General features: G+C 38.7%; 1 long non-coding RNA gene across 1 annotated transcript in view; it reads right to left on the bottom strand.

The window, feature by feature from the left end:
• LOC102006066 overlaps nucleotides 1–12,374 on the bottom strand; it is a 31,305-nt gene extending 18,931 nt beyond the window's left edge. The window contains exon 1 of the long non-coding RNA XR_264564.1: nucleotides 12,222–12,374. This is a non-coding gene — a long non-coding RNA (uncharacterized LOC102006066). The remainder of the gene's footprint in view (nucleotides 1–12,221) is intronic.
• Nucleotides 12,375–13,117: the final 743 nt, after the last annotated feature.

Raw genomic sequence — 13,117 nt, 5'->3', positions numbered from 1 at the left:
TGTAATTGCTAAAATGTGGAAGCAACCCAAATGTCCATCCACCAAGGATTGGATAAGAAAATTGTGGTACTTTTATATAATGGAATATTACTTAGATGTAAAGAAAGATAAACTCGAGGCTTTTATAGGCAAATGGTCACAAGTGGAGACCATACTCATAAGTGAAATAAATCAAACATACATGTGCAAGCACCACATTGTTTCACTAGTGTAAATCTTGAAAGAGTTAATTTAAACTCAGAGGTGTGATAGACACTGTGAAAAGATAGGAAACCACTCAAGAGTAAAGGGCAACTGGGATGTGGGAAAAGAGGAGGGAAAGAATGAGAAATTTTGTATGTATGTATAGAGGATAGTTAACATGGTTTTTCTTCTGTCTTCTATTTCTATGCTGAAAGAAACTGTCAATGAGTCTTTGGTTGACCAGTATTGCATGTCTATATCTGTTTTCATGAGAAGCCACTTCGAAGATATCAATATGTAATACAACAACCATTGTTAATTCCGTACCACTTTGTTTGTATCTCCGTATTGTCTGTACTGTTCTTTTGTTATGCTGTAAAATGTTGTCTGTCTGTTAATGTTTTCCTCCTTTTATTTTTAAAATAATAAAAAATAAATAAATGTTCTATTGAAAGTATGGGCAACAGAAGCAACTAATATGAGGACAGAGTCTCAGAATTAGAAAACAGGGTTGATATTGATGACCAATTACTCAGGTATATGTTGAAAACAAAGGAACATGAAAAATGGATCCAACACCTGCTAGATGATATGAATAAGATTAATCTAAGACTAACTGAAATTAGTGAGAAATTAGAAAACTGCATGAATGACATAAGGTCTTATTTATATAATAATAGCCGAAGGGCCAGGGCTATAGCTTAGTGGCACAATGCTTGCCTGGCAAGTGTGAGCTCATGAGTTTGAGTCTGGTACCAAATCCCCCCAAAACAAACAATAATAATAGCAGAAAAATTTGCAAATATGGGGAAATAATTAAACATACAAATAAAGGTGCATATAGAACCCCAAACAGTTATGACCAAAAAGAACTTCCCCATGACACATCATGGACCAAATCTCAGAAGTCTAACATAAGAACAGAATTTTAAGAGCTCTTAGAGAAAAGCAATAAATCACTTACAAATGTAGACATGTTAGAATTACAACACACTTCTCAATACATTAAAGGCCAGGAAACCTTGGACTGAACTGTTTCAATGTATAAAAGAAAATAACTTTCAATTCAGACTTACATATCCTGTAAAAATAGCTTTCCAAATTGACAGAGAAATATAGTATTTCCCTGACAAAGAGCATCTTAAAAAATTTCGTAACCACCAATCCAGCACTCCAAAAACTACTCAAATATATCTTAGAAAGAGACCACAAAACTAACAATCCCAAAATGTCTAATGGAATAAATACACTGGAAATAGTGAGCATATAAGGAAAAAAGGGAAATCAGAAACATGAAAATAAAACAATAATGGGAATAAATCAATGCCTTTCTATCATATCTTTCAATGTGAATGATTTCAATTCCCCAATCAAGAAACACAGACTGGCAGAATGTGTCAAGAAACAAGAACCAACAATATGCTGTATACAAGAAATGTATTTATCACCCCAAAATTCAAAGATTAAAACCAAAGGATGGAATATAATATTCCATGAAATTGGAACTTGAAAATAAATAGAAGTAGCTAACTTATTTTCAGACAAGGTGGACTTCTACCCAAAATTGATAAGAAGAGGCAAAACAGGTCACTATATATTGGTTAAGGGAACAATTCAACAGCAAGGGATAATAATTGCAAACATATACCAAGCACCAGTCACTCAATTTAATGAACACTACAGGACATGAAAGACCAGGTGAACATCACCACATTTAGAGTGGGAGAACTGCAATGTAGCACTGACAAACATAGATTCACCTGATAAAAGTTCAACAAAGAAATATCATAGTTGAACCATACCTTCAAACAAATGGACCTAACAGATATCTACAAAGTACTCCACCCAATAGCCATAGAGTACACATTCTCCACAACAATACATGGAATTTTCTCTAAAATAAACTATACACTAGACTATTAGGCAAGTTAAGTAAATGTAAAAGAGTCAAAATTATACCATGCATAATATCAGACCATAGTGCAATGAAACTAGAAATCAATGACAAAGTAAACCACAGAAATTATTCAAACACATAGAAATTAAACCAAATTCTCTCAAATAATCAGTGGGTCACACAAGAAATGAAAGAATAAATTAGTTCATAGAATCAAATGATAATTCCAGTACAACATACCAGAACTTATGGAACAAAATGAAAGCAGTCCTAAGAGGGAAGTTTACAGTTATGAATGTCCACATCAGAAAAAAGAGCAAGACCAAACAAATAACCAAAAACCTAAAGATCCTGGAAAAATAAAATCCAAAGCTAGTATAAGGAAGGAAATTACAGAGATCAGAGCAAAAATTAATGAAATTGAGACTAAAACAACATAATAAGAAGAATCAATGAAGTAAGTAGCTGGCTTTGTTTTTTAAAAAATAAATAAAATTGAGAAACCCTTAGCCAATCTTACCAAAAAAAAAAAAAAAAAGAAAGAAAAGTCCCAAGTCAATGCAATTATAAATGAAAAAGGAGAAATCACAAAGGACAATTCTAAAATCGAGAAGATTATTACTAAGTAATCTGATAACCTGTATTCCAATAAATTGGAGAATCCAGAAGAAATGGACAGATTTCTAGACACATATGAATTACTAAACTGAACCAAAAAGATATAAAATCCTGAATAATCCAATAACAGGAGATGAAACTGAAGAGTAATAAAAAACCTACCAACTAAGAATAGCCCAGGAGTCAGTGGACTCACTACTAAATTCTACAAGAACTTCAGAGAATATCTAATGCCAAAGCTCCTCAAACTCTTTAATAAAATTGAAAAGTAAGGAGTACTGCCAAAGTCATTCTTGGAAATGACTTTGATTCCAAAACCAGAAAAGAACCCAACCAAATAAGAAAACTATAAAACAATTTCTTTAGTAAACACAGGTGTAAAAATACTGAGCAAGATCCTGGCAAACAGAATGAAATAAATCATCAAAAAGATCATACATTATGACCAAGTAGGATTCATCCCAGGAATGCAGGGATGTTTCAACATACACAAATGTATAAATGTAATACATCACATAAACAGAAGCAAGGACAAAAATCACATGTTCACCTCAATTGATGCCCCAAAAAAGCTTTGATAATATCCAACATCCATTCATGATAAAGAAAAAACATGAAGAAACCAGAAATAAAAAGACCTTATCTAAATCTGATAAAAGGCATTTATGATAAACCAGCAGTCAACAGCATGTTAAATGTGGAAAAAACTGAAAACTTTCCCTCTAAAATCAAGAACAAGACACTGCTATCCACCATCACCTCATCCTAATCAAGAGAGTATTTTAAACATTAGCCAGAGCAAATCAAGCAAGAGAAAAAATGAAAGGGATATGTATATGGAAAAGAAATCAAATTATTATTATTTGCAAATGACATGATCCTTTACATATAAGACCCCCCCAAAATCTACCAAAAGATGCCTGGAATTAATAAGCAAATTCAGTAATATAGCAGGACACAAAATCAACAAATCAATAGCATTCCTATACACCAATAGTAAACTTACCAAGAAAGAAATTGGGAAAACAATACCATTCTCAATAGCATCAAGAAAAATTAAAATAATAAATTCTACAAAATAGATGAATCTTTAAACATGCTGAGAGAAACCAGACAAACAATGCCACAGATGGTGTGATTCCATCTATAGTTGCCTAAAGTTTACAAATACAAAAAGACATAAAGTAGTTTAGTGAATATGAACAACTATGAGGTGAAAGAAATAGAAGTGACTTCTAATCTCTTTGGGGTTTTTTTTGGGTAAGGCAAATATTCTAAAATTAAAAAGTGGTGATTATTGCAATCCTTGTGAATATACTAAAAATCACTTAATTGTACAATTAAAAGTTTAGTGGTATATAAATTATATCTCAAAATACATATTTAAGATGATTATTAAGTATCTTATAAGTGTTTTTGAAATTATGTCTTTTTTTTGTTTTTGTGTTGTTTTGTTTTTGTCTTTGTCATTTTGTTTTTGTTCATTTCTCTTTGAAATAAAAAATAATAAATATATAGATAACAAAAAAAGCATCCTGCAAGTTTTCTTTAGAGTAATCATAACCAGACCTTTTAATTATTCTTCATACCATCAATTCAGAACTATATAATTGTGACTACTTTTTCTAAGGAGCTATACCTAAAATTAAAATTGAAGCAACTAGAAGCTATAGTAATGGTCTAATTACTGTAAAATGGAACAAGACTGATAGCTATTGTTTCAAACCCTGTAATTATATTAATGTAGCTGAAGATTATATTGTATAAGTACATCATGTTAATTCATACTTATCTTACTATCATGTCAAACTTTAAAGTCATTTTTCACATATCATTCATTCTATTCTTGAAAGATTGGTTTTTTGGATTGTACAAGCAGGAATTTCCACTTATCCCTGTAGAAGTTTGTCTTTGACTTGGCCCACTGTTCAGTTATTTTTAGATTCTTGTGTGTACAGATTCAGCTTGACATGACTGCAGCCATTTGGAATAGTAACTATGACTGCTCCAGAGTAACCCTAGTTGATTTGCCTGCTTAGTTTCCTAGCAAACTATAAATAGACCAAACCATTAGAGTGGTGTGTCAAGTTTTACAGTGAAACCCTGGCTCCAGGAATGTGCCTATTTGATGTTAGCCCAAGATGAATTGGACCTATCCCAGCAAAATTAAGTCATTTTTGTCCCAACCCCAGACTGTGAAGATCCAACTGATTTTGCTGCCTCCCAGGACGATGCTTCCATCATCAGTCTTCCAATAAACTGCACTTTGGCATTTCTAGTTCTGACTGCCTCTCTTTCTTCAGTCCCACAGTTCCTTGGGGCTTGTCCTTGTATATAGGGTCAAGTTGCTGTGGAGCACTAGGTTAGCAGACACGAGACTCCTTCAGTTTCCATCAGTTTCCAGTTTTGTCAGCGTGCTAGTGGTGCTCTCACCCAGAGAATTACCAGAAAGAAATCAAAGTGTAGCCATGCAGCATTATCAAAGAAAGAAATCAAAGTGTAGCCACGATAATTATCATAAATAATTATCAAAAATCCTAGTGACTTAAAGTAATAGTTTAATTTTCATTTGTATCTCATTCTAGTGTAGGTTAGATGACTCTTCTGGAAGCTTTTCTTTGTGCAGCACCCAAGGAATTATTGTTCCCAAAGAATAGCTCCATCTCATGTGAGGAAAGAGAACAGAGAGTGAGCTAAAAATTTCATAGATGATTTTAGGGGCCCATCTGTTTTGCCCATATTCTATAATCTATACCAGACATATAGCTCCAAAATAAGTGTGGGGAAATATAGCCTTTCTACTGTAACAGAAAAATGGCCCCCAGCCAGTATACTTCAGTTTCTCAGTTGCCCAGATAGAGTACCTACTGCCGTTCCGGTTGCTTCTGTCTCCTAGAAACGGCTGGTCACTGTGATGCACAGCTGGTTACTATGATGCACATTGTAAGGACCAATCCCCAATTGACAAGCCACTCTGCCTCTGTACTTACTGCTTGCCGGTCCCATATAAGCCCTAGACCACCAGAGATCAGGGCCTGAAATTCTGGGAATGATGCCAACCAGTGCCCATCAACATAAAATAAATGCCTCCAAAGCCTGGGTGTCATTTCAATAATTCTGCTTGCCAAAGCACTATGTTTCCAGAAAGAAAAGATAGCTCTGATGAACATCTAGCCATAACTTCTTTTATATAATATCACCTCAACTGTCAAAAGTTGGCAATAGCAAGAGACTTCCCTCAAGTACAAAGCAATGAAAAAGCTTTGCAAACTTATTCTTCTCGGGATTTGCCTTCCTTGGAGTGCCTTCATTTACATTCTTGCCATCACTGCCCAGATAGTAGAGGCTGCTATAGTCCCTTAAAATGCACCCACCAAAGGGATACTTTCCACGAACGTAACAATGTAAGAAAGATGCTGGTCTTCAGCAGTGTGAGAGTAAATAGGCCAGCTTGTTCCTTCTACAGCCTGAAGAAACTTGGTGATAACTCTCAATTCTTCTGCTAAGGGATACTGACCCTCAGGCAACAAATCTCATCTAATCCCAGGTTTATTTTCTTTTGCAGGTGGTTCCCCATCTGGTCCAAGCAGAATTATTTTTGGATGCTTTGCTCAAAAGCTGATATGAGCTTTTGCCTAATAAATCACCTCTTCTATAAAACTTTGATACTAGAAGCTCTTCTTTTTCAGAGGAGACTCTAGCCTCAGCCCTAATTACAGCAGAAATAGAGACCTTCATGGTAGGAACAAGACAATCACAACAGAGTAAACAGACACTGTGTTTTCCACCCACAGGCAAGTAGGAACATTCTTAGTTGTATTGACTCTCTGTGTTAGTTACTTCTCTCACTGAGACAACATATCCAACACCCAAAGTTAAGATAGGACAGGTTCATTTGGCTCACAGTTTGTAGAGGTTTCAGTTCATAGTCAGCTGGCTCCAAGGCAGGGCAGCGTGCCTGGTAGGCATAGCAGAGAAGAGGTAGTTCATGGCGTACAGAAAGTAGCAAAGTAAGCAAGCAAAGAACAAGACAAGCCTCTTTCTGTCCCTTGTACTGTATCCAGGCTACTGGGGTTAGGGTGGTGCCAAACAATTCAGTTGACTGATTTAGGAATGCTATACTTCGCATCTAGAAGCTCCACATCAAAGCCTCATGTAGTCATAGGCTTTTTTCAGAGGTAGTTGAATCTGCAGTGTGTAATTGATTCATAATATAATGCTGGGGTTAAGGGTGGGTGATCCCGGATCAGTCCACTGGCTGGATTGGCACCACCCTAACCCTAATAGACTGGATACAGAATAAGGGACAGAAAAGGGCTTGTCTTGCTCCCTTGCTTGCTTTTGCTATTGTCTGCCACCATGAACTGTTTCTCCTCTGGGAGCCCCTTCTTCCAAGCCACCCTGCCTTGGAGCCAGCTGATTATGGACTGAAACCTCTACAAACTGTGAGCTAAATAAAACTTTCCTTCCTTAACTTTGGGCATTGGGTATTTTGTCTCAGCAACAAGAAAAGTAACTAAGACAAAATTAGTCACCCACTCTTAATCCTACAGCCCTTAATCCTAGCACTGTACCATGAATCAATCACACACCCTAGTCCAGCTATATCTGAAAAAGCCCCACCTATTACTGCCTGAGGCTTTGGGGGAACATCTAGACACAAGCAATAACACTTTCCTAAAAACTAACATGCACTAAATGACCCACAGCTACTGAATCTAACAAAAATAACCCTAAAATTTTCCAAATGTCTCCCGGAATCCACAATTGAGAATCATTGACATTTATATGTAAACTTATCCAGAGTTAACCCTTCGAAGGTGCTGATAATTTAATATTTGATCACATATACTTTAAAAAGGAAATGAAGCTATTTATTTGGTTTCATGTGCAAGGAAAGAACACCGTGGAGTGAACGCCCTTTCTTCTATTTCTCCTCTCAGCACTCAAGGTAGAATGTTTTTGGCTGAAACAGATGTGGAGTAAAGGACCATGCTCAGAGTGCAACATGACACTTCTGTACTTCCGTTTTTATTTAGTTGCTTTGTTCTCTGGAGGAAATAATAGGAATCAAGTCATAACATCATCTCAGAAAGCAGCCCCAACTATATATTCTGAGCCTATGAGAATGAGCCTTGTGAGCAAGGGGGCTCTCCAAACTTCTCACAGATCCTGCTGTGCTGTCTCTCTCTCTCTCTCTCTCTCTCTCTCTCTCTCTCTCTCTCTCTCTCTCAGGCTAACTCCTCCCTGGCACATAGCCCCAAGGCCGTACATCAGATATTAGCTGCCCACATGAGGTCTTTTCAGCGAATGGGGCTTCATTATTGTTATTAAAGCAATTGACTTAATGGTTGGTAACATTTAGTAATTAGTATTATTTAGAATTTTTTTTTTTGGTATCAGAAATCAAACTCAGGACCTTGCACTTGCCAGGCAGGCACTTGTGCCACTGAGCTATATGCCCAGCAATTTAGAAATTAAAACTTTCTTGAAAACAAGGTATGGCAATCTGAACAAATGTATTTCTGATTCATGTATTTTTAAAAACATTTCTAGGCAAAAGCATTTTCAATATTTGTATTTGTGGCATTTGTAAGTGAGATCATCACGATAATCATAGTGATATAAAATATGGCAGCATATGGTCCTATGAGGATTTATTTTTATCTTGCATCAATCACTAATTCATGTGACTATATCAATGTGTTTTTCCACCCAGCTGTCATAAGCAACTTTGTCAAATGTCAGAATAAGATCCACATGAGCCTGGCTTACATTCTTCTAATGTAGCTTATATATTAGCTTTTTCTAAGAAAAATAACAAAAGTTTTCTCCTAAAAGCTTAAAGCTCTTTCAAATTTAAAGGCACACAGGAAGCAACAACAAAACCTGAGCCGGGTACTGTACAGCTTTCATACATGCTCTTGGAAAAGTGTTTATACATGTATCACTAAATAACAGAGTTATGTTTGGAGAGACCCATCACTGGGTGATTGTGTTGTCAAAGCATCTTAGAATACTTTACATAAGGCTAAAAAAGGTGTAAATACCCTTCTACATGCTTAGCCTACCCAGCCTACACATATGTGGCAAACCTATTGCTCTTAGAGCCACAGTGAACAAAGCAACATGAGATGAAATTAACCTCAAGAAACCAGGCATGGTTGTGCGCAGCTATAATCCCAGCACTCAGGAGGGTGGGACAGGTCAGCCTGGGCTACAGAGTGAGTTCAGTGCTGGGTGAACTACATTGCAAGACCCTATCTCAAAAAAGCTAAAACAAAGCAAAAAGAACAGAACAGAACCATAAATAAATAAACTCAAAAGAAAGTGATACAATCAAGAGACCAGGAAACATGAGATATGAGGCTACTGCTGGCAGAGCATGGTGTATTATTAGAGGGAAAATATTTGTTAAGTAGGTAGAAAGAGAGTACTCTAGAAAGTGATAAGGGTGGAAGAGCAACTGAACATAAATTCTTAGCATCAAACTGACATGCCCGAGGTGTTCACACTACACTAAACATTATTCTAAAATAATGGTAAGAGCTGGGGATTTAGCTCAGCAGCACAGTGCCTGCCTGGCAAGTGTGAGACCCTGGGTGAGATTCCCAGTTCCAAAAAGATAAAATAAAATAGTGATAAGATGTATAGTATAATCTAGGAGTGATAGCACACACCTGTATTCCCAATAATCTTTGAAGCCAAGATAGGTGGATCATAAATTTGGGCCAAGCCCGAGCAATTTAGAAACTTAGTGACAACCTGTTGCAAAAAAATAAACAATCAAACAAAACAAAACGAAACAAAAAACCATAGTGCTGGGAAAGTAGTTCGGTGTAAAGGCCCTAGGTTCAATTCTCTAGTAATTAAAACACATACATGTGCACAGACACACACAGACACACACAAACACACACACATATAAGATGTTGCACTAATTGTTAGGCATTTTTAAGCTCCATTGTAATCTACAGGACCACCACTGTAAATGTGCTCCAGCGTTGACCAAAACATTGTTATGTAGCAAATAATTTTTACTCTTTATTTTTATCTCTACAGGAGGTAGCACAAGGCAGTGGATAAAGATGTGGATTTGGAGTCAAGAGAAAGTAGTCCTTGGCTTTGCCTCTTATCAATAGTTGACCTTGGGATGGGGCTGGGGATTCAGCTGAGCAGCACAGCGCCTGCCTGGCAAGCACGAGGTTGTGAGTTCTATTCCCAGTACCGGGAAAAAACAAAAACAAAAACAATAGTTGACCTTGGGAAAGCCATTTAACTCTCATCTCTAAATTACTAAGAATATTGCTTTCCATACAGACCTCATGGCACATGTCTGTAATCCCAGTACTCAGGAGGCTGAGGCAGGAGAATGGCAAGTTTGAGGCCAGTTTATGCTTCATGTATAGTTCAAGGCCAGCCTGGACAACAGAAAGATCCTGTCTCACAAACACAAAACTCCCAGGGAAAAGAAAGAGTAATGATGCTTTTCTTCTTGGAATCTAAGTAGGAAAATCAAATGCTCTTTAATTGTCTGCAACCCAAGGAATTTAATGCAAAGTATTATTTATTCAGGTGATGGAGTTCTAAGAATCAAAAGGGAATGGTGAGGCACAGTAGAGATTTCATGAGCAGAAAGCCACCCCACTCCTCAGTGGGAGCAGAGCAGGAAAGAGGTAGAGCTCAAGGCTGCTGGGAACAGGTCTGTCTGTTGGGAGAGAAAGCCCCAGAGAAGCAACCACTTGCAGCTGGCTATAGAGACCCCCTTCCTACCAGTGCTTTCCACTGGCCAAACCAAGCTGGGAGCCCACAAGCAAGGGGACATGGACAGGGTCTTCGGGGCAGGGATCTGGCAATACAGAGCAGAGCAAAGCCATGAGAAACAAGTCTGAGGGCAAAAATACCTTTCTAGGGTTGCTGTGAGTATTAATAGAAAGTGGAAAATATAGAGGAGAGTAAAGGGTAGAGCTCTGTAAAACATGCTCAGGTCCTGACTTATTCGATGCACTTTGTGGAAAGCATCAGGGACGCCTCTCTCTCCTCTGATGTCCCATGACACTGTACCTTTACTTCTTATCCTGATTATGTTCTGCCCAGCTCTTCTGATTTTTAAGCACATAGCATATCTTTCCTACAAGATTTTGATCTCTGAGTCCAAGTTCATGTCTGATTCATCTTCACAAACATCACTGTACTTTTCCTGTAGTGGGTATTTGGTAAGTATTGCGGGGAGGAGGGAAAGGAAAGGATCAAATAAAGGAGTGAAAGGAAGAGAGAAAAAGTGAGGGAGGGAGAGGGTGGAATGAAACAGCGCAGCCTGCAAATTAGACCAACTTAGTAACATAAAGCTGAGCCCTCCATCGGGCAGTAATGGCATTGGGAGAGCAAGTTCTTTGTCATGGGGCGCCGGTTCTAGTGTTACAGGGAGCTTAGCGAACCTGAGCCCTCCCTGTTCGGGGCCATGTGTTTCCTCTAGTCACAGCCTTACAGCCACATCTCACACTGACTTAGGAGGTGGCTGAGGAGGAGGATGCACAGCCATCCCCATCAAGCCTGGCTTCAGGACGAGCTCAGGCATCCTTTCTCCAACCGTGATACATGCCTTTTATGTTGTATTCGATTTTATGCTGCAACTGCCCACCATCATGTCTATTTAGAGAGAGAATGGCTAAATAAACTATGAATGCTCTCAGCCTTCATTGTCTACATGTAATGCAAGAGGCATAAAGTGATCCAAAAGAAATTAGAGGAGATGAACACTGTCATAAGGAAACCATTTGGCACAGAAACAATCTAATTCCTTTGCCCTGCAGAGACTGGGACATTCATTCATTCAATCAGCAAACTTATTGCTGAATTACTGTATGCCAGGCATTGTGTTAGCTGCTGGGTAATGGAGATAAATAGGACACAGTCCCCATTTGCATGGTTTGTGATCTAATGATGGAGTTTGAGAAGTGACTGTTAGAACATGCTACCTCAAAATAGTTTAAGGTGAAGCAGTTTAAGACAACTGCAGAAGCAGGAAAGCACTGTCACCTCCCCCACCCTTCTTCCCGGACGCAGGTGACCAAACCTTGGAATGACTTCCTCTGAAGCCAGCCATAAGAATATGGCGAGAGGTGCCGTCCCTCTCTTGGAGGAAGAAACATCCTTATCTTTGAAAAGAAGGGGACACAAAGGAGAATTTGGACAAATAAGTCCTGCTAAATTTCCCCTTGTTTATTACAAGGTCACACTCTGCCCTCTTTCTCCACAACTCTACTTTTCACCCAGTGTACTATAAAAGCACACTCAGGTTTAACCATTTCACTGAGTCTTCATTTCTTTATGAAATTTCCTGCCTCATATAAAACTTACATTAAATATGTATGTTTTCCTTTTGTTAATCTATCTTCTGTTATTGAGCCCTCGGCTTTGAACTTAAGATAGAGAGAGGAGCAGACAGTTCTCCTCCTCTATAGGACAGTGACGCCCAGCATGTTAGAACTTAGGAGGGTGGCAGCGCGCCTTGGGATCTTACCTGAGACCCAAAGTTATAACCATAGGTTCGATTCAAGCTTCTGAACTGTGTGGGTCCCACAGGCAAGCACACAGCTGCTGCTAAAACACAATCTACTTCGTGACTCGACACGATGCCCTCATCTTCCTCACCAGGGCAGCTGGTACATCAGCCTCTATGTTCTCAATCATGCCATTGTGACTGCTGCTTTCCAAAACGAAGCATCACATGGATATAGAGACACACTTGCAGGAAATACTTGTGGTCTCTCCCAGTGAAAGACATGTCAGGGTCAGCTCTTCCACGGAATGCCTTCGCTTGTGTCACTCCACCCCGCCCCCCTTTCGCTAAGAAATAAAGATTCCAGGAAGGTGACACAACCCTATAGAGATGTATAAAATGCACACTGTGAATTAGTCTTCAAAGATGAAAAGGCTGTGTGCTTAGAAGTACTTAGATCCCTGTTCAACTTTCAGATTTCTGCTGCTTGCGCTGTGGATGCTGAGTGATTCATCAGGGCCTCGCTTTTGCTCGGGCTCCAGACATGCTGAGAAATGACCCAGTAATCCCAGAGGAAGATGAGCCCATCCGTTCTCTGCATTTTCAGAAACCCAATGTGTGTATCCACTAAAGAGAGTAAAACTGTAACGCCTTGTCCTGGTGGCTCTTTGTGTCAGGGGTTTCTAGCCCAGACATGGGATCAATAGTCCCTGCATCAGTGACTTTGTCTGTAGACTGACACTGGGCCTTGTCTCTCGGGAGCTTTACATGAGCATCACAGAGCCACACAAAGCAGGGAGCTGCGTGTGTGTGTGTGTGTGTGTGTGTGTGTGTTTCTGTTTGCACGTACGCACGTGCTGTGTCCTGTTATATATCAGTCCTGTGGTGTGAGGCTCTTATTTGCCAATCCTCCAGTT

This window comes from Chinchilla lanigera, unplaced genomic scaffold, assembly GCF_000276665.1.
Source record: "Chinchilla lanigera isolate Chin_1 unplaced genomic scaffold, ChiLan1.0 scaffold00117, whole genome shotgun sequence".
NCBI lineage: Eukaryota > Metazoa > Chordata > Mammalia > Rodentia > Chinchillidae > Chinchilla > Chinchilla lanigera.
This window is presented reverse-complemented; position numbering and strand designations above follow the sequence as displayed.